Below are 20,140 nucleotides of genomic sequence, written 5' to 3'. Positions count from 1 at the left end.
CTCATTTGCAAAGTACTTCAATCTGATCCAGTAAGCTATGTATACCAGACTGGCAGTAAAATATGCTGTGGTATACCTGGGTTAACGGAGATTAAATTCATCAGACCAAATCTAGGTATCTGCAGATTTTCTGTAGCGTTCATGTATTTACAGTCCAGTCCTACGACACTGTAGAGCTCCCTCAATTCCTTCTGCTGTTGCTGACTGTACAGACTAGTCTACACCAGCTGGAATCACATCCTAATAAATTTAGATTAGGACTTGACGTGACACCCTGAAATCCAGAACAGATTAAGAAGCAAGAGGAGAGGGGAAAAAAAAAAAAGGTAAAAATACCTAGTTTCCAGTCAGATCGACCCCCTGTAGTAGCTGTACGTGCAGGTATACAAGCCTCAGCAGCAACTGCGAGGCATGGATAGGAACAAACAGCTAGGTGAGGGCCTGAAGAGCAGGAAAGCAGAAACCTGGACCCCAAAACCCAAGTTATAGTGAAACCACATCCAGGATCTACAAGCAAGTCCCAAACGCTCCAGCATAGCTGTCTTGATGAACATGACTGCCAAGTGCTCAAAACTAAGGAACAGGTTTACAAGAGGGAGCGGACAAAAATAAAAAGTATGGGAGCATGGAAGTTTTACATTTCCACTGTTCACCCTCTGCTAGCAATGTTTTTTTTCTAGTTTCTTGTCTGGAGCATTCAACATATGAAGCCAGACAGATCTAAGCAGATTTACAACCATTTTCAAAGGAGCAGTTATTTTAGACTTTAAGATTTCTTTGTCTTCTTGTTGCTGCTTATTGTACCCTCTGGACCCAAGGACAGCTCTTTCTCTCCTCAATAGAGGGCTACATCTAAATGAACATTGTGTGGAAGCTAGATCAACTCAAAGGAGCCCCCTGTGAGCACTGTGAAAACAAGGAACAACAACAACAACAACAAAAAAAAGATGCTAGGAAAAGTCCTGGAAATTTCCTCAAACCTCTGCAAAGTCTAGCATGGAAATATTCCAAATGGAAGGAGAGAGGGAAGGCAATTTTTGTGTAGTTTTCTTTCGAAATGAACAGGAAAAAGTTATATTAAGTAGCATTTTAAATGGTATAACTGATATATACCAATGTTATGAAATGCTTTTTATAACTAGTTTCACCAATTACCATTACCTTACTTCAAAATTTATAGTAGTAATTACAGCTCATGATGCTGTAGTTAAAATTTAGCGTTAATTCCTAGTATTGTAATTAATGCAGCATGGTATAAAAAATAAAAACTGTAGAGCCTCACAGATACAACCTTAAAAATGACCAGATCAACAATACTGATGATCTGTTTCAGCAATATTTCCCCTTATTTGTCAATTGGCAAAAAATATCCCCACATGCTTTCACATGCAGCACAGCTCCAACTCTGTATTACTTTACAGCACAGAATTTATACCAGCTTAGAAATATCACTAGCTTCTCTATCATGTACTAATTACAGTATTTTTCCTACTTTTAAAAGAGTTTCAACAAATAAGGAACAATTACAGATTATTCCTTCATTAACATTTTTCTGCATAAGAATGAGGGGGCAGGGTCCGCTTTACATCATCACCTTTCAAGATCTAAAATGGTACACTTTTACAACTCCATGGCTCTTCAGGTATTAGCCGAGCAACTAAAGTCCTCAGGTGGCCTTTTGGCAAACTTTTCGACTCTGACTCTTGACTGGCCTCCAGTCTCTCTTTCCTTAGCCCCATGGCACATAGAACTGCCTCTTTCTCCTCCCAGGCTGCACCCTATCAAAAGGAGATACAGAGGAGTAAAATGAGTACTGTGCTTTAAATTCACCCCAAGCTCATGACTTCAGTATGCCAGCGAGAAATTAGAACATAAGACAATTCACTTCCTAACAGTCATCATGACTAATGGTGTAATAGTCTTGATATGATTTCCTCTAGCTCTTTTATGACACGATCACACAATAATGTCTAACTAAGGAATGCAAACTCCTCGATATGCTTGCATACGCCAACCTACGCAAGCGTGCATACTATATTCTAATTGGGGTTGTGCATACTTTAGTATTAATGAGGAACTTCCCTTGGGAAGTTACAGGCAGCAGTTAAATGAAATCAAAGATTCAGCTCACTGCCTTTCCCATTACCTGCAACACGCTTTGATCAGCAGGGCATAAACAAACACATAAACATCCCATCTCTCCCAAGTTCAATGAGATACAGCAGAGTTCAGCTTCACAGGCAGCTTTCAGTCGTGACTCCTGACACTGCCCATCAGACTCACCTACACAAGTTTATCAAACTTGGCACATGGCAAACTGCTTTGCTGCACTTAGGAGTCACTAAAGGCAAGAGCAAAATGTGCAGTTGGGTATGATTGTTCCAGTTTGGGAAAGCTAAGAGCAACAGGGGTGCTTGATGGTGGAAGGATTGGGAGGGTACAAGAAAAGGGGGTGGGGGAGTCCATGAACCATGCTGACGAGGGAGGGAAGAGTCAGAGCTCTCTTCCCAAAGGCACTCCCATACTGAAAACGGGTCTTCCATCTTTCCTCTGCCAGAGTTGGTGAACCCAGCTTTAAGCATGAATCTTTGATGACTGTTACTGAACCCAGCACCTGCCCTCTCCCATACGTCACAGCAGACTGGCCAGGCAGGGGCACAAGGCAAGCGATTTTTGCAAGGTCCCTTCCCAGCAGGGCACAACGCAGACAGCTGAAGACAAGACAAGGGAGGTCTTGCCCTTGCAGTGGGCTTAGCAAGAGGCCAGGGCAGCAGTCCTTGCTTAGGAAGGGCAGCAAAGCAGGACAGGAGGGTTTAACAACCCCAGTCCTGCCAGTGTTTCACAGGCAATGGCTTTGTCTTTGCTTGGTGTCAGATTCAGCAGAGCTAACAATTGTATCTGGCTATGACTCCCTGCCACAGGGCTGAAGAATACTGACATGTCATGATGTGTCAAATCACCCCTGTCACTCTCATACACAAGAGGTATGACAGGTCATTGTAGGTCTGCTCTCAAGAAACAATCATGGTAGAGAAGGTGTGAGCACAGCTATACCTACAGCAGGAATTATCAGCATTACTACTTTTGCCTGAAATAGGGGAACACCCTGCACTCCAAACGTTTGTATACTCCTGCTCTGCTAGCATTTACCCTAATAGAAGGTGATACAGATGCACCCATAAGACTGCTGTTTCAAGTTGGGCCTCTGCTAACAGTTACAGCTTGTGAACAGTTGCAGTCATGCAGAAATTTCAAGCTAATGGTCCACGAAGGATGACTGTGAATATCAGTAACATAATACAGGCTGAAACAAGAATGCATAGATTAGGATAGCAGGAGCTCTCCCTCCTGCAATTCCCCACTCTGCCATTCGTTAAAGAAAGGATCTACAAATGGCTTAGATGATAAGCAATTTTTTCAAGGCAAGCAAGATCTGCACCTTTACCCCCAGACCTCCTCCAGCACAAATCCTAATTCTGGCTCTTTGGCTAGCAGTTTCTGCTTGTCTGAGGGTCATCTCTGTAGCCGAGGTAACAGTAACCCCTCCTACCTCAGACATACTCCGAGGACAAGTCAGTGAGCATCTGCTCAGAGCACCCAACATGCAAAGCCCTGTTATAAACTATGGATCTGACTGCAACTATAAGAAAAGTCTTACTCAATCTCTTCACCAACAAAAGTGCACTAACTGCCCATACTGTTCCTTCACTGTGTCTTTTGCCTCCAAGTTCTTCAAGATACAAGACATGTTCTTAAAATATTTTCCTTTTGTGCTGCAGAAATGCTTAGTACACACAACAGATACATTTTTCACACAAAGTAGTGTCCCAGATTAGTTGTTTCAGCTCCTTCTTCTGGATCACTGTTAGTCTTGTTTCACACCTGTGCTATACCCATCTCACAGTCCAGTCAATGAAAGGACCTGCCCCATAACCTTACGTATGTCAGGTATCCACAGTTGCCTATTTCTCACCATGTCCACATTCACACAAGTCCCTTTCTATAATTCTGACAATTTTACGAGCTTAGGACACATGGCATCAGATATTTCTTGCTGTCTAAGCCCAAAGCAAGTATCTCCACTGAACTGTTCTTGAAAACCAAATCTTTACAAACAAGTGCTTGAAATTAGGTGCACAGGTCCTCACCTATCCACACACTAATTTATTTATTTTTAAAATCTCTTGTTCAAGACAAAGGAAGCTTGGGTGGTTGCTTTTTTAAGCCTTCTGCTTTAGGAACTTTCAGGTTACTCTTATGTCCCATTTCAAGCCTTCCCCTACAATCAAGACAGCAAGGGGATTTCTTGGATGAAAAATAAAACAAAACAAAACACCACCAAAATCCAACACTCCCCCTTCTACTGTTACTCTCACATCATCTGTTAATTCTGAAGCTGTGGTTTTAAGAAGCCCACAGACAGAATTACTTGTGATAAAGGAAAAAAAATAATGTTGGCAACATTGAAATTGTTCAGTCAGGCTATGCTTATCTAACTGTTTCTGAATGGATTCAGGTACTTAATTTTAGGAACCTGTTCTTAAACTCTTGACTCAGGATTACTGCTTACCTTCAGCACAAAATTGCAATTCCACCAGGTCCTCTGACAACTATTCCAAGACAGCATATTACTGAAGTAATAATATATATTGGAGAGTTCTTCTGTGTCATAACACTGTGTTTACAAACTGGAGAAATTCAGCTTTATTTTCAGTATTACATGGGATAACAAAGAAAAAGCAAGCAAACAAACAGAACACAGCTGATACTTTTGCACATGCTTGCCTCAACACTTCTGAATTTGGCACCTACATCTGTTAGTACCATTTCCCTCCCCCCCCCCCCCCAAAAAAATGCACTTTGTTCATTCTTTTCCATTGTCACAATCAAACTTTGTGCACCACTGCCTTTTAAAATAACTTATAAAATGAAACATACCAGTAAAACTTATTTTTCAGGGCAGAATTGCCTTCATATTGTCTTGCTGAACTTGAGATTTCTATCAATGACAGTTTTCAGTGCACATGCGACCAATTAAATCTACCACTTTCTTGTTAAACTTTTTTCCTCAAAGCTATTTTGCTATGACTATTAAAGAGCTGGATTTGTTCCATTTTCCCACTTTTACACTCCATTGTGTATTCTCATGCCTTTGATATCACTATTATTATACACTTAGCACCTAAACAGGAAAACGTGATGCTGCATATAGAACTAAGGGAAAGGCCTCCAATATATCAGATAATGCCCACTGGGCAACTCAGCTGCCATTTTTCCATACATGCAGCCACAATTTTAGGCAGCTTTTTATGGCCGGACCCTCCCTTGTGACTTGTCACAGCACACAGTATGGTGACATAATTGGCATGCCTAGCCTTGCTCTTCCAGCAAAAGACACAGTCATTGTTCCAGCTTATGTTCAAGTTGCTCATGCTCTTTTCTTTGCACCTCTCAAGAAGGAAACAACTTGTTTTACTCAATGTGCAGAACGATAAGGTGGATGACATGAGGAATGCCAGAGGAAGGCTGCCTTCCCTGATGGCACAGGACAGACAGACTGATACGAGCTCCGTAGCAAGACAGCAGAAGTACCCGCGGATGAGGAAGAGAGTGACAGTGCAGTAATGTATTCCCTGCCATTCAACACAGGGCCAGTTAGACAGTGTTAAAAAGGCATTAGGTGGCTTGGGGGGGGCCATGTACCAGTCTCTCTAGATCACTTGTGCTTTTATGAAAATACAGAAACCCATAATTTACTATCAAAATAGTACTCCCACTTCTTTTCAACTGTCTTCCCACAACATCCTCTCTTCGTCCCCCACGTTTTTTTCATAATGTATAGTCCTAGCAGGGCTGTGCACTGTACTGCAGCCTTCTCAGTGTTACCCCCCCCCCCCCCCGGCCCATCCTGAGCCTCTTCTTGCCTACATCTGAAACATACTTTTCCAAGAGAAAACACGTTTCCTTGGGGAGACGCATAAAGGAAGAGAGAAACGTATTGCTAAAAATACCTATAAGATCCATGAGCTAGAAGGTACTTAGGCTCAAGCCTGAAATACTTCCATGTGCAAAGCAAGTTACGGAAAAATAGATGCAGAGAGGCAGCAGACAATAGGAAGATTTATTTGAGCCATGTACAATACCAACATTCAGGACCTAACCCTCGTTGTTCTAAATATTGTGTAGTGAGACACCTTTCCTGTCATGCAGGGCTGGAACATCTGTTCTTCTGTAAATCCAGAGGGGAAACACACACACCACACCTTCTCAACTTTGCTGCTATGCAACCTGACAGTCCTCACCTGTAAACACAGATAGTGATCTCTGAGTGCTTTAGAAAGGAGGCTGGTTCAAATGTTGCAGCCAGATTACATTTCACAGGGTTAGAGTTACCCTCAGACACCTGTACTATGGAATATCTACAGTACAATTCATGTGTACAAACAGCAGCCTAGGCTTCGCCCATGCCAGAAGGATTTTGCTTACAGCCCAGTCCCACTAAAGACATGGCCATGGCATCAGAGTTTTGCTAGACACCAGCATGGCTGGAACATCCTTCCTTCTGCTGTGAAATGAAGCATACCAGCAAAGCTGTACTCTTACTGGTGTACCCTTACCAAGTTTCAACTAGCACCTCCTGGCAGGGCAGGAAACTGTAACAAAGATGTAAGGGTCTAGTTAAGACTTATACTATTCAAAGAACATTTGTAGGCACTTTTGATCATCAGACCTATCATTTTTTGTGAATATAAAGGGTATATACTATAAAACTTACATACACTGATTTTTTGTAGCTTCTCAGCAACAAAGGGCGAAGCACCCCTGCTCCCATTAGTCTCTATGTGTTAGTTTAACACTGGTTTGTCTATCATTATGTGCATATGCAAGCGTAGCCATTACAGCCACCTTGTGGCAGCTGCAAACAATGGCCGTGTCCAAGAGGTTACAGGTCTGCTCCCGGCCCACCTCAGGCCTTGCGCCACACGTCAGCTGATTATCTCAGGGCTTCTGCGACCTAAAACAATCCTACCTGACATGACCAGGATCTTCTGCTCCCTCAGGCAGAGACACTTCCTGCTTTGGACTGAGGAGAATTTCACATATCCTTTAACAGTCTTCTGTAAACAGGTCCAGTGGTCATTTGCTTTCTGCCTCCCATATACTCAGTATTTTGAGACCTTTTTTTTTTTTTTGGGGGGGGGGGGGGGGGGGGGGAGCACCATTTGTGAGGAGTATGCTTTTCAATCTTGTGTACCAATTTTTTCACTGATATGTCAGTTACCTGGAACACAGAGATACTTCCAACTCTACTTCATCTACTCTAGTAGATGAAGTAGATCTTCCAACTCTAGTTTCATCTACTATGGGGAAGGAACCCAATTTCTAGTACTGTAATCATAATCCTTCCTCCCCTAGACTAGAATATTTTGAAACTTCAAACTCTACTGTTGGATTCATCAGTGAAGTGACAGTCGTTCCCCACCTCTCCTCCCCAGAGCTCCTCCATACCAGTCTCACTCTGTGCAAGGCTCAATCTCACCAGCATGCATACGACTGTGCTCTGCATATAGGTGGCACATGCAAGGGACCTCTAAGTTTGTGAATCCCACTATGCACCTTGGCATGACCCTGATAAGGATTTGGGAAATTTTGTGTATGCTCTGGGGCAGGGACACCCACGCTAGATGCTGTCTAAGCACCAACAAGGCCAGTTCTCACACACTGAGAATTTACATGCACCTAAATGTTTGATTTGAGACTACAAAGAGTTAGTGCAACATCTGAATATTTTCGTGGCTCTAGTCATCACGTACTTCTACGTGACTTACTGCAAATAGGATACAGTCTCATGAAGTTAATTTACGGCCAACTCTGCTTTAATGCAGTATTCTCTGAGCAGCAAGTTCACGTGTTTCCTCCCACTCCAGTTCACTTGTTGTATACTATCCAATTACAGTTTCTATAGCCACTCCACCTCAACCTCTTCTCACATCAAAACACCCTCTATTTTGTATATATCTACATATGTGTGTCTATTTACATACACATGTCAGGGTAAGCACCTTTCCCCCTTCTACATTTTTCCCACTGTCAAAACCAATATTCCTCCCACTGACTTTGCACTGAACTCTCACTAAAGTCATAGGGATTTCTTCTTTATCATCACCTAGCTGTAATCCAACCCCTGAACTGTGAGCTCAAAATCAGTCTTCACCACAGGCTCTGCTCTACATTCCCTGCAATATGTAGCATTGCACTTGATGGAACAGTGTTTAAAACAGTTTGCTGGGACAAAACCCATTCTCCATCTATTATTTCCACCAGAAGATCAAGAAATCTGGAATCATCAAGAAATCTTCAATAGAAGAGACCAAGTTAATGAAGCTTTCCCAAAACAGGTACCTTACCCGCTTAGGCATTGGAAACAACCGAAAACTTCACATCTAGAATAAACAAATGCATTAGCAACCAACGTTTTTTGCGCTCATTAAGCTTTCACAGGTATCAACACATCACAGACAAGGCACAGACCTTCTTTATACGTTATGTGCTCTTTCCCACACCAGGTCTAACTTCCACACATGCTTCTTGACTATAGACCTGAAATGAGCTGACCTAAACACAGGCTTGACAACACCCAGAGTTCTTCCAAGTCAAGCAACTGAGTTAACCTGGGCTAATGAGTAAATCTGGGCAGCTGTTCCCACATACCTGCTTTAAAGGGAATATTTTTTAAAAAATTAGCTTCCATGAAGGTTTAAGGTAAGGTGTGTTTGTGACAATTACTGTACCTCAAGTCTTAGTTTCACCTGTCATAAGTGAAACTAGTTTAAGCCTGTCATAAGCTGACACTGTCCCATCCCCTGCCCTCCTTATTCCCACCCCCATGCTGCCCTTTCTCTTCTGACATATAAGCACACATGTGGCCTCACAATAGGCCAGCCTGGGAAACTGACATGGATAACAAAGGGAAGGCAGAACAGCTTCTTTCAATGACAGTGCCAGCTGAGAGGATTTGTGCAACCAAAGCCTGTTTACCTCAGCCCAGAAATATAAGGACTAAATGTACGATTCCCTCTTGCATCTAATCCAGCACAGGGATGGGCTGCTATCTCCATGTCTGTCATGCCCAGCTGCAAGCTATCCTTCTGCATCAGACCTAGCACTACCTGGCCACCGAAACATTTTCTTTTTTGTTTGGGGAAGGGGGTTAATTTTCAGTTGGAGCAATGATTGAACTGATTCATTCCTGCTCAATCACTAGATCTGATACAAAGGAAGCACCAGGAGCTCACAGGCAGGACTGGATGAGAGGAACTGGATCAGTCTTTCAGAAGTAGCCTGTAGTTACACTGGATTAAACACCATATGAAGCCACAATCCAAACAATTAAAGTTATTCAACCCCATTTCTCTGAAATCCCCATCTCAGCACAGTCTCCACAGCCATAAGCACTTAGCTGTCACTCTATATCACACCAGCCATTCCATGACTACAGTTCCACAATTGTCTATTGCCAGAAGTAAGAGGTTAGCATGGATAACAGCTGTAAACTTGCAATACAGTAGACCACCTTTTTGCTGGAATGTGTCATCCTGGCAGCAACAGGCTCTTTAACCTGGCACGAAGATTTGTAGCAAGACTTTGTGGCTAGGAACCAGGCTGGACAGATTCAAATAAGAAATTAGTGAGGGTAATCAGCCATTGGAATAATTTACCTGGGGAACCAGTGTAGACAAGATATCACTTGATATCTTGAAATCAAGACTGGGTACTTTTCTAATATAAGTTTGAATCTGATGCAGGGATAACCAGCTGCAAATGTAAATACCTGCCAGGGGTCAGAGTACAGTATCTGCCCCCAAATGCTGATAGTATGAACATCCACCATACAATCACCTTGCAGAAGAGGGATTTCAATTTCTCTCTGTATGGCCCAAGTGCTGAAACAATGGAGCACAGCCATACTTGCACTGAAGTCACTTGTAAGTACTTCATTAAATGATACAAAAGGAGTTCAGTGAGGAGCTGCAAAGTTGAAAAGAATTAGAAGTTTATCAGGTACAACTATTAAAATAAACTACCTATAACGTAGCTGAACAGTACCCAGTAAGCAAATATCAGGTTGGAGAGATACCAGATGACAGAAAGGATAATACTCTTAGAATCAAATATTCGGGGGGGGGGGGGGGGGGGGGGTGTTGGATCCAATTATGAATTTGAATTCCCTTACCAACAATTCCTGAAATTTTGCCTGGAATAGCCATGGAGACTGAACATAATTTACATGAATACAAACTGAGTAAATCAGCCTACTTTAAACCAGACTTCAGTCTATTAAAACAAATAAACAAAGGCCATAGCAAACTGTGGCTCTTTACCTCTAGAAGGCATTTGAAAAAAGCAATCTGTAAGAAAGGAGAGGACTGAAGGAACAAAACCAAGAATATCCATCTAAATTTAGCAGGATGAAGTAAAACAAGACCCAAGGAACGGCTCCTAGCAGCAAAGTCTTTCAGGATGTAGGAGAGGTTTCCAGAAGAAGCACCCAAGTCCTGCTGTTTCAGACACCAAGAACAGGGGGCTTCAGCAGGAGCACCAAGCTCAGGCCTAGTCCACTACTGCCATTAGCAATTACAGCATATAACTTCACTGACAGATTTATCAAGACCTCTGGGCTGCTGTGCAGACAGCACTACAAATACTACCCTAAGCTGTGAACTGGCAAAATGAGGTTCTACGTGGCCAGCTGAACTGTTCCAAACATTAACAGTAATTGAGAATTAAGAATAATTCAGATTTGGAACAACTTCAAACCTGATTTACAGATGCCTCCTCCTCACCCAATTCAGTTGCACTTCTGAAATCTGGGTCATCCATACATTATTCCTCCAAACCAAGACACCTCCCTCCCATGCAACTCTTTAAAAGGACTCTGCCCTTATCCAAGCCACCTTTAACAAGCCATGTTGGTTGTGAGAAACTCCAGAACATAAGAGCATCATGTCACAAAACTCTTGGCAGCATGTTACAGATGTGGCTTGGTCAGCAAGGAATGGGCAAGCGGTTCAAGGACAAGGCAACAGCATCTGTATCTAGCAGATACAGATATGTAGCAGATACATCTTCCCACAGATGAATGGAACTCAGATCTCCTCCCCTGCACCTGCACTCCTTGCTAGGTTTGATCCAGGGTCTCATCCAACTTCTGTAAATAGATGAAAGCATCAAGCACATGGATAGAACTGGTGGTGGGTCAAGCCACATTCTTGGAAGCTGGAAAGCCCCCCGACAGGTTGTTTGGGGCACTGAAGTTGCTGCCAGAGCTGCTGCAGCAGCCGGGGTCCACGGAGACGAGAAGGGAAGCGTGCAGCGGGCAGGTATCTTGCCTTCCCTTCCTCCGTGACAGGCCATAAAAGTCACAAGACGCCAGCGAGCCAAGCGGGGAGGAAAACAACGAGGCGTCCAGAGTTCAAACGCAGCCCTGAGCCGCCGGGGCCTCTGCCCTTGGCCGGGGCCGGAGCCCAGCCAGCAGCGCGGCGCTGCGGGGAGCCGAGCCCGGGCCGGGCCCACACTGCGGGCCCTACCTGCGAGGGGCAGGAGCGGGACCGAGGGGCGCTGCGGGCCCGAGCCCGGCTCCCTGGGGCTCCCCCCGACGGCGGCGGCGGCCCCTCGCCCACCCTCCCTGCCTCCCGCACCTGCGGGCCGAGCCCCGCGGGAGGAGGACGAGCTCCTTCCTTCCCCCTCCGCCCCGTCGGCTCCTAAAATGGTGGGCCGCCCTCTTCCCTCCTTCCCCTCCCCGCCGCGCCGGCCCCGGCGGCAGCCGCCCCTCCGGACCGACCTGGGCCCGCCCGGGAGCCGCCGCCAGGCCCGGGACGGGACGAGCCGAGCCGGGCCGCGCCGGGCCGGGCCCCGCGGCTCCCTGGGGGCCGCCCGCAGCGCCCTTACCTGCGCCGGCCTCACATGGCCGGGCCGGGGCCAGCAGCACCACGCCCCCCAACTCCCCCGGCGCCGCCGGTGTCGCTGCCCCCCGCCGCCCGGGCCGAGGCGTCGCTGCCTGCCCCGGGCCCGCAGGTATGTGGCGGCCCGCAGGTGAGCTGGGCACACCTACAGGAAGGCAGGCGGGCCGCCCTGATTGGCGTGCGGGGCCGGGCCGGCCGCGGGCAGAGCCGCCGGAGCCAGCTCGGTGGCGGGGCTGTGCTCGGGCTCCGCTCGCAGCCGGGCCGAGGAGCAGCGCTCCGCTCCGCGACGGGCTCCGGGGGGAGAAGGCGCCTCACGCCCTCCCAGGCGGCGGCAGAGTGGGTAGACCTGGCCCCGGGATCCATCTCCCCGACCGGCTCCAGAAATAGGGACTAGTTTTTGTGCTTTTTTTTTTTTCCCTCTCCCCAAACACATCTTCATTACCCGAATCTCATCTCTTCCCTCTTCCAGTCTTTATTTTTGCACGCCTGAACCCTTCCGCTCTCTACCTCCTCCCCCTCTCTCCAACAGGCAGCTAGGGTTTTAAGGAAAGCACCGGGTACCAGAAGAGTTGTCATCGGAGCGTGGGGCAGGGTTCAGACCTCAGAGATCCCGATATCGTGTCCTGGATCGTCAGATAAAGGTAAGGGAATATAACTGCTCAATTCGGAAGAAATTGTGCAGAATTTGGGTGGAAAAACTCTCAAAGTTCTACCAAAAGTCAGGATCCACAGCTGCCATTCTCAAGGATCCTGTCCTCCCAGGTACACAGGTAAATACCCCGAGGAAGCCTGGCTGCATAAAGGCTTTCTCTGGTTGTTGTGCTCAGCTGTGTACTGGAAGGGGACAGCATATCAGTTCCCAGTAAAAGAAGTTCTTTCCCTGTCTGCCAGCTTGACTGTAGCCATAGGGACAGACAGTCTGTAGGGAGGTTTCCCTGACTTGGCAGAGTAGGACAGAGGCCAGCAGAGAAAAGATATAAATAAATGCAGAAGAAAAGGGGAGGACAGCTAGGTACAAAACATTGTGAGTTTGGGAGTAGCAGGACAAAGTGAAATAGCACTAATTTCAGCCTTTCTTTACCCTGTGCCCTGAAACAGCTGATTATTGTGATCATAAAAGAAGGGGCAAATTTGGAAAGTGTGCGTTTTTCATTCCCTAACAACATAGAGTAGGTTGCTTGGTTCTCTGCTGCCCTGGTTTTATTACTTGCTGCACAGATACCTTAATTTGCTTAAAGGGGTACAGGATTTAGTGAGAATTCCCTTAATTGCAGTTTAGATTTTTTTTTTCACAATGGATGCAGAGGGAGCAAAGAATTACGCTAGACAAGTGAATGAGGAAGGAATTACCTATATTACATTTTCTGTCTCCTTCCGTAGATATCCAATGCCATCTCTTCCATGAATCTTTTTTCCTAATAATTTAACGAGGCTGCTGATTTGTATCCACCAGGACATTCTGGAGCGAAAGAGAAGGAGGAGCCTGACCGAACAACTGGAGAAACCCTGTAGCCCAAACCTGGGCATTCCTCAACTCTCCATTCCCTGTGTGGGATCTCCCAGGCAGGAAAACTGCCCCCACAAGTGGCATGCTCAAAGCTCTACTCAGCCAGCGACAAAATTGTACTTGTGCTTGCTACTGCTTTCTGATTCAGCTAATGCTTTCCTTCACTTGTACGGATGAATAATTTTATCATAGCGGAACAGCTTCTGCAGTTGATGCACCTATTCCATACCACTGCATCTGAAGTCAGCTGGGAGAAAATGGATGCTTCAAATTCCCAGAAGCCAAGAGACTGGGGAAATGAGCTCTGCATCAGGTGTCTCATGGGTTGGTGCACAAAACTCTGGGCCATTACATAAACAGGTGATGCTTCTTCCCACTGCATTTATAAGCTCCTAGCAGCTGGCAGCTGGAATTGGGGATGCTGAGTGGGAAATGGCACCTCTGCCTTTTAGAAAAGGATGATGTATTGTTTAAGAAGGGCTTAACCTTTACCCCTATTCTTGGCACCTCCAGCAGCTCCAGAGGCACTTTTCTTATTTGCTTTTGTGAATCATATCCTGAGGTACCTTGCTTTCCCCGCCCATTACACTGGGAATTTGAGTGCCTAAGTTTTCTTCATGGATTACCTACTGGGGAGAAGTGTCTAAAAGTCATAACATGCAGCTCTCAGTATCACAGTATCTATGTCCTTCTGTGGGCCAGCTTTCCTTCCCTAACTCCATGGGAACTGGGCTTCTAACTTCCCTGTGGACCCATGAAAATTCCTGAAATGCCATTAAGGTATGTCTTCCCTTAGTGGCATGGAGGAAAGGTCAGTGGACGATAGGTATGCTGCAGACTCACAGAATCGCTGGGATTGGAAGACACCTCTGGAGATCATCTACCCCACTCAGAGCAGGGTCAACTGGAATAGGCTGCTGTGCCACAGTAGCCACAACTGTGTCCAGCAGGGTTTTAAATATCTCCAAGGGTGGAGACTCCACAACTTCTCTGGGCAGCCTGTGCCAGTTTAACCACTTTCATGGTAAAAGAAAGGGGTTTTGTTTGTTTAGAACATCTGCACATCTGGAACACCACACAGTGTGAGCAGGAGAGGTCCTGCCCCATGTTGGGAGTAATCCTTCATCTGTAGGAGGATGAGCTACAGTGAGTCAACGTTTTTGGCAAGTAGAGCCACAGCTGATGAGCTCTGTGGTGAGAGCCAGCATTAGTGGGAAACAGGACAGAGAGTATAAAAGACAAATGTGTCAGGTGGATTGAGAAGCATCATCTCCCATTTCAGTCCTCCAAATGTTGGACTGCACCACCTGTGTACCCAACACATTCATTTTACTCCAGGAAGAAAAAAAAGTGCCACATTTCCTCCTGCTCCTTATTTATTGTTTGCTGTCAGTGGTGAGCAGAGTCCTAGCATCCATCCAGTGCAGTTTATTTCCATAGACCCCTCTCCAGCACACTGTGAGAAATGCAGTCTTCCAGACCTCAGCTCAGCTTTGGTGCCACAGGTCCCATGCTCTTACTGTTTTTGTAGGTGCTAGCATATTACTGAGCTAGAGCAAATGCTGGAGTAAAAGGGAAGAAAATGTTCAGATTTGCACAGTTCATTCAGCTTTTTTTATCTTGAATACAGCCTTAGTTATATTGACAGATTATATCTAGATTTCTATAGCTATTCTTTTGGATTTACTCAGAGGGCAGAAAGGATGCAATGGAATATTAAGCTGTTTCTGTATGTAAATCATCTCTCAGAAATACAGGTTTGAGCCTCCCCAGTTCAGATTCAGGTGTGTATCATACTCTGATTTCCCTTTGTGACAGCAGATAGGAAGGAGCAGCATTTTGAGCTTTGATTTCGTCACTTACTTTTATAGTAGCATTTATAGCATATATATCGTTTGTGTCTGATGTGAAAACTGGGCCATTGCCCTAAATAGATTACTTGCTAAAACCCACTTTCTTACAGGTGCCGCCAAGAAACTTTAAACAAATAGACAAGTCTTCAGACTCACCATCAGAGACAAAGTCTGCTATTAGAGGCATGAGGATAAGGGCTCAGCTGGAGTCTCCCTGTGTGTCAGCCGCATAAACTGGCAAAAATGTATTTTTATTTAGGTACATCCATTTAGCCCTGATGTTGCCCAGCAATTCCCTTGATTATAAGCTACTGCCTGCTTTAAAAGGCAAAAAGGTTGTTCTTGCTTTTTGCAAATGGACTGGGGCCTGGTGGAGACTGAGGAGCTTTCCTAATTACAGCCATAGCTGCAGCACTTGCACCTGCAATCCAGGTGGGTGTCAAGGAAAATGACTTCTCATGTCAGGGCTCACACTCGTGTGTTGGTTTCACACGTACAAATGCTGGTTTCCTTGACTTTTCCTGGTTTTGCTTGATTGGAGCTAGGAATGGCCAGCCTCTAGTAACAAAACCAGGCAAATTAGCATCATTGGTTACTGTGCAAATATTGTCAGCTGAGCAGACAACATGCCAAGCCACTATGAAGTTCATAACAGTACATTAAAAAAAAAAAAACAAAACAAAAAAAAAACACAAAAAAAACCCCTACAACCTATCTCCTACATAAGATTTCCAATGATTAGCTACAGCAAAACGTAGCCTAAAACTTTGCATCTCTTTTCTTATGTAACATTTTAAAAGACAGAAAGGAATAGCTTAAAGTTTAGTCTAATTCCCTTAAACATCCTTTTATTCAAGATTAATAGAATATGGACTTGAACACACAAGAAGATCCTTTAAGTAAATATTGGGGAAATAGAAAAAGGAACTATACTTATATGAAGTGTGTTCTCTGAAGCAATTACACAGCCTTTGATGATATATACTGTCATCAAAATCAACTGTTTCCTGCTTTCCAGTAGGGTTTGGCAACTTAGTGACTTCATTTCCAGTGAAACAGTAGTGAGCTTTTAAATTTTTAGGAAGATTTTCCTCAGCTAACATTGCAAAAATCATACGTGATATTCAACATTGCATCACACTGCTTTCCGTGGAGTATTGCTGTTCAAGCCGTATTCCCACCTGACTAATATATGGAGACCTATATGAAAGTATTCCCACAGCTAAAGAGCACGTTTGATATATATATATATATATTTTTCCAGAATCTAAACCTGAAATTAGTGCAAGGAAAAGATGGTTTATGACCAAGAACAGCAAAGAGAGCGTTCCCTGGCACTTCACACTAAATATCAGTATAGGTGTCTTCCATTAAGCAAGATTATTGCAGTCATTTCTGTTGTCCATGCACATCAGGATGTCCATGGGCTACCTGAAAAGCCCATGGTAAGCCCATGGTCCACAAAAGGTAACTAAGAAATACAAGGCAGTATCTGTAAACAAGGATCCCAAAAGCAAAAACAGGTTAAAAACAGTGCCACATATTACTAAGAGGCCTCTAAAAGGATGGAAACACATTATGGAGGCAGAATTTCTCTGTTGGGGAACAGGGAGTCAGACAGGGAGAAAGATAGGAAAGCATTTTAGAGGATTACCTCTACGCCATCATCAAAAGTGTGAATTCCTGGGAATCTAGAGTGCACAGCATTGGTCTTACTATCCAGGAAGAGCATAAACAGATTTTGAAAAGCTTAACAAAAGATAGGTATGCAAACATTTCCAAACAACTGTTCCTTTATGCCAAATGACATAGGCAATTTTCTATCTCAGTTACAGTTTTGAGGAAATCTTTCTCCACGCTGGCATGCTACATGCAAAGGATACTCTGATTATTGCTTGTTCCTGTCAGGCATCTGAAATACTACAGTGCAGCTCCCAGGGAAGTTTGGGCAGGCCAGAGGTGCAGCCCTGGGTTTCCTGCTGCACTCTTGATTTCTTCTTCATTTGTGATTCTGAAATGTAAGAGGAATGCAAAAAGCCATTTTTTTCCTCCCAGATCCTTAGGTGATCTTAGATACCGCCTTAAAAGATCTATGGCAGTGTTGCTGTTAATGGTGTGGGCTGCAGCACAAAGGCAGGAATGAGATGTGTGGGGAAAAGTCCTAAGGATATCATAAAGCCTGGCCCAGGCAGTGAGGCTGTGGTGACGTCTCTGCAGCAGTCTGAATGGGATCCAGTTCTTAAGAGCCCTAGCCTGAGTGTTGCTTCTCCCGAACTGGAGACTAATTTGCTGATTGCTTTGCTTTTATGTGCTCATTTTCTTCTGGGGCTTCATCCAGAGCTCAGACTATCTGGCTGTAATTCATAGACTCAATACTTTATAGCACTTGATTCTTCTCATTGCTTCTGCAGGGCTCTTAATCCTTGATTTAAGAATTAGAGGCTACTGCAGACTGTCTGGATGAAGGACCTTTAAACTTGACCTCTTGGAATGGAGAGGGTCTGCAGAAATTTTTGCTAGCAGACCCATCAGCAAACTAGCAAACTGGAATTTGCCATATCATGTCCAGCCACCCTGCCTGTGTGGTGGCAGGCCAGGGACAGAGAGGACAGCTGTGCAGATGACTGCTTGAATTAGACCCAGCTGCATCCCCATGCAGACATGAATCAGGGTCCTAACGCTATGTCTTGGTGAAGTAAATTGCTTCCCAGCCCACGTGATACACACCTCTCTCTCTCTCACCTGTACATGCAGGTTTAAGTGCTGGATCAGATTCTCTAATGACCTTGACCGTTACCTGGACCTCACACACTAATGTTTTCCTTCTTTCCTGAGAAGTTAAAAAAAAAAAAAAAAAAAGGCCTCATCAGGGAGGATCCATGACCATGGCCATTTTTTTCCTTTCCTTCCCCTTCCTCAGAGTCTTTCTCAGTACTTTTCTTATATAAATGGGTGTTTGAGGCAGTAATTTATTAGGTGCATGTCTATGACACTCCAAGTCCTCTGTAAAATGGATGCTAACAAATAATCCATTTGCTGCCAGAAAAACTAGGAAACTTCTCCCTCCTGCTCTCTTTGTTTTTAGGTAGGCCAGATATCCTGAGGTCAGCTGTGAGCCCTAGAAATAAATTATTGTAAGTAAGTGATATGTGAGATACAGACAAAGTCACACCACTGCAGGTCATTTTGTGTTAGCCAAAGCTGCTCAAACAGTGCACTGTATAGTTAGAACCTCAGCAAAATCCAGCGTGGAATGTGAAAATGAAAGGAAAAGCAAGTTGTGGGGGGGCTTGCCAAATAGCTGATTGGTTCAACCTGAAAGGGAACATGCTGCATTGGAGCTGGATACAGGAAACATTGCACAGGTATGCATACAGGTATATACCCAGGCAGGTGGCTATAGTGCCTTAGCATGCACAGCAAAGCAAGAAGGATGGCATTCAGAATCCTTCCCCTATGCTTGAAACAGCAGCACTGCCTCTGCCTCAACTCCATCCTGCCCATTCTTGCTCACTCAGAAACCACGGTGCTAAGAAGATGCTTCTTCCCAGCTCGTATCCTCATGCAATAATGCCCATCTAAGTGTTGTTGCTTGTGGTATAGGTCAGTGCTGCTCGCTGCTCAGACCAGTCCTTCACTTTCCTTCCTGCCGTTGGCTAGACACAAAATCCAGCCCACAAACAAATTAACCTGTCCCATGCATCTATAAAGATGATTCCCAGTTAATTAAAGAATTGCACACAGAAGTCCCTGGCTTGTATTAAGAGAATCTTGAATGGCTGTAAAATCAAGCACTTAAAATTATAGAAATTCAGAATTCTCCCTGCGACATGGATGAAGGGCTTGAAGATTTTGGTTTGGCTTTTTTGGGTGCATATAATTATGCACAATAGTGTAGTTTTTAATGACATAAACACATGAATTTTCATAAGCTTAGCTTTTACAGAAGAGGACAAACAAAGCTGAAATGTGCCTTCCTCCCCACTCAGTGTCGTTGCATGAGAGGCAGTCCTTGAGTGACCTCTCAGCTTCTATATGTAATGACGTAGTGCCCTCTGTTGGGAAGCTGTTCCCGACACTGTCTTCTCCCTGCAATCAGGTGAGGTAGCATTAACACAAATATCATACTTTCAGACATGCTCCCGCATATTGATGAAGCAGGTTTAAATTTTTTTCCTCCTTAGCCACCGCAGATATTTTTTGTTAGGTTTGAGCAAGCAGTTGCACTGGATTACTATTAAGGCTTTCTGTGAGAGTGTCAAGAAAGACCTACCATTTTTTTATAGTTTCAACTTTTTAAAATAAAGCTTCCGTGATTTTAGCCACAGAAGAAAGTGAGAGACCCTCGTTCAGCTGGGTGCACATGAGACACGCTGCTTCACATCAGCAGCAAGATGGGTGGGGCTACAGACTGGCTGCTTGCTCTGTGTGTGTGGACAGGATGATTAGGTTTAGCCTAAAGAAACTGTCTTTAAGAGAGGTTGTTGGGCAGAGGAAGCAAATCCTACTGCCTGGAATACCCTCTCCTGTAGCACAATGGTTTATTTCTATCATTCCTGACAAGCAGAAAAGAAAACATTCTCCCCTGGGCTTTGCCTGATCCCTCTTCCTCACTTACCCTACCAAAGTAGGGTCAAGGTTGGCCATTTGTTTCCCACCCTGTCCCGCCATCCTCAGCATCCAATCCTCATCATACATTAATGAATCCTCACCCTGCTCCAAACACTGGAACGAGATTAATGCTATACTTATCCAAAACATCTGCACTGTGTTGGCCCAGCCTAACATAACTTGGCGGGATCTACCCTGAGAGCACA

General features: G+C 44.7%; 1 protein-coding gene across 2 annotated transcripts in view; it reads right to left on the bottom strand.

The window, feature by feature from the left end:
* Positions 1–12,082, bottom strand: part of LOC106045463 (rho guanine nucleotide exchange factor 5) — a 37,566-nt gene extending 25,484 nt beyond the window's left edge. For both annotated transcript variants that reach the window (XM_048046792.2, XM_048046793.2), the window contains exon 1: positions 11,950–12,082. The gene's annotated coding sequence lies outside the window, so the exon portion shown is untranslated. The remainder of the gene's footprint in view (positions 1–11,949) is intronic.
* Between the last annotated feature and the right edge of the window lie 8,058 nt (positions 12,083–20,140).

The sequence above is a fragment of the Anser cygnoides genome, chromosome 1 (genome assembly GCF_040182565.1).
Source record: "Anser cygnoides isolate HZ-2024a breed goose chromosome 1, Taihu_goose_T2T_genome, whole genome shotgun sequence".
Classification (NCBI taxonomy): Eukaryota; Metazoa; Chordata; class Aves; order Anseriformes; family Anatidae; genus Anser; species Anser cygnoides.
Note: the sequence above shows the minus strand (reverse complement) of the source record. Positions and strands in the feature narration are given on the sequence as shown.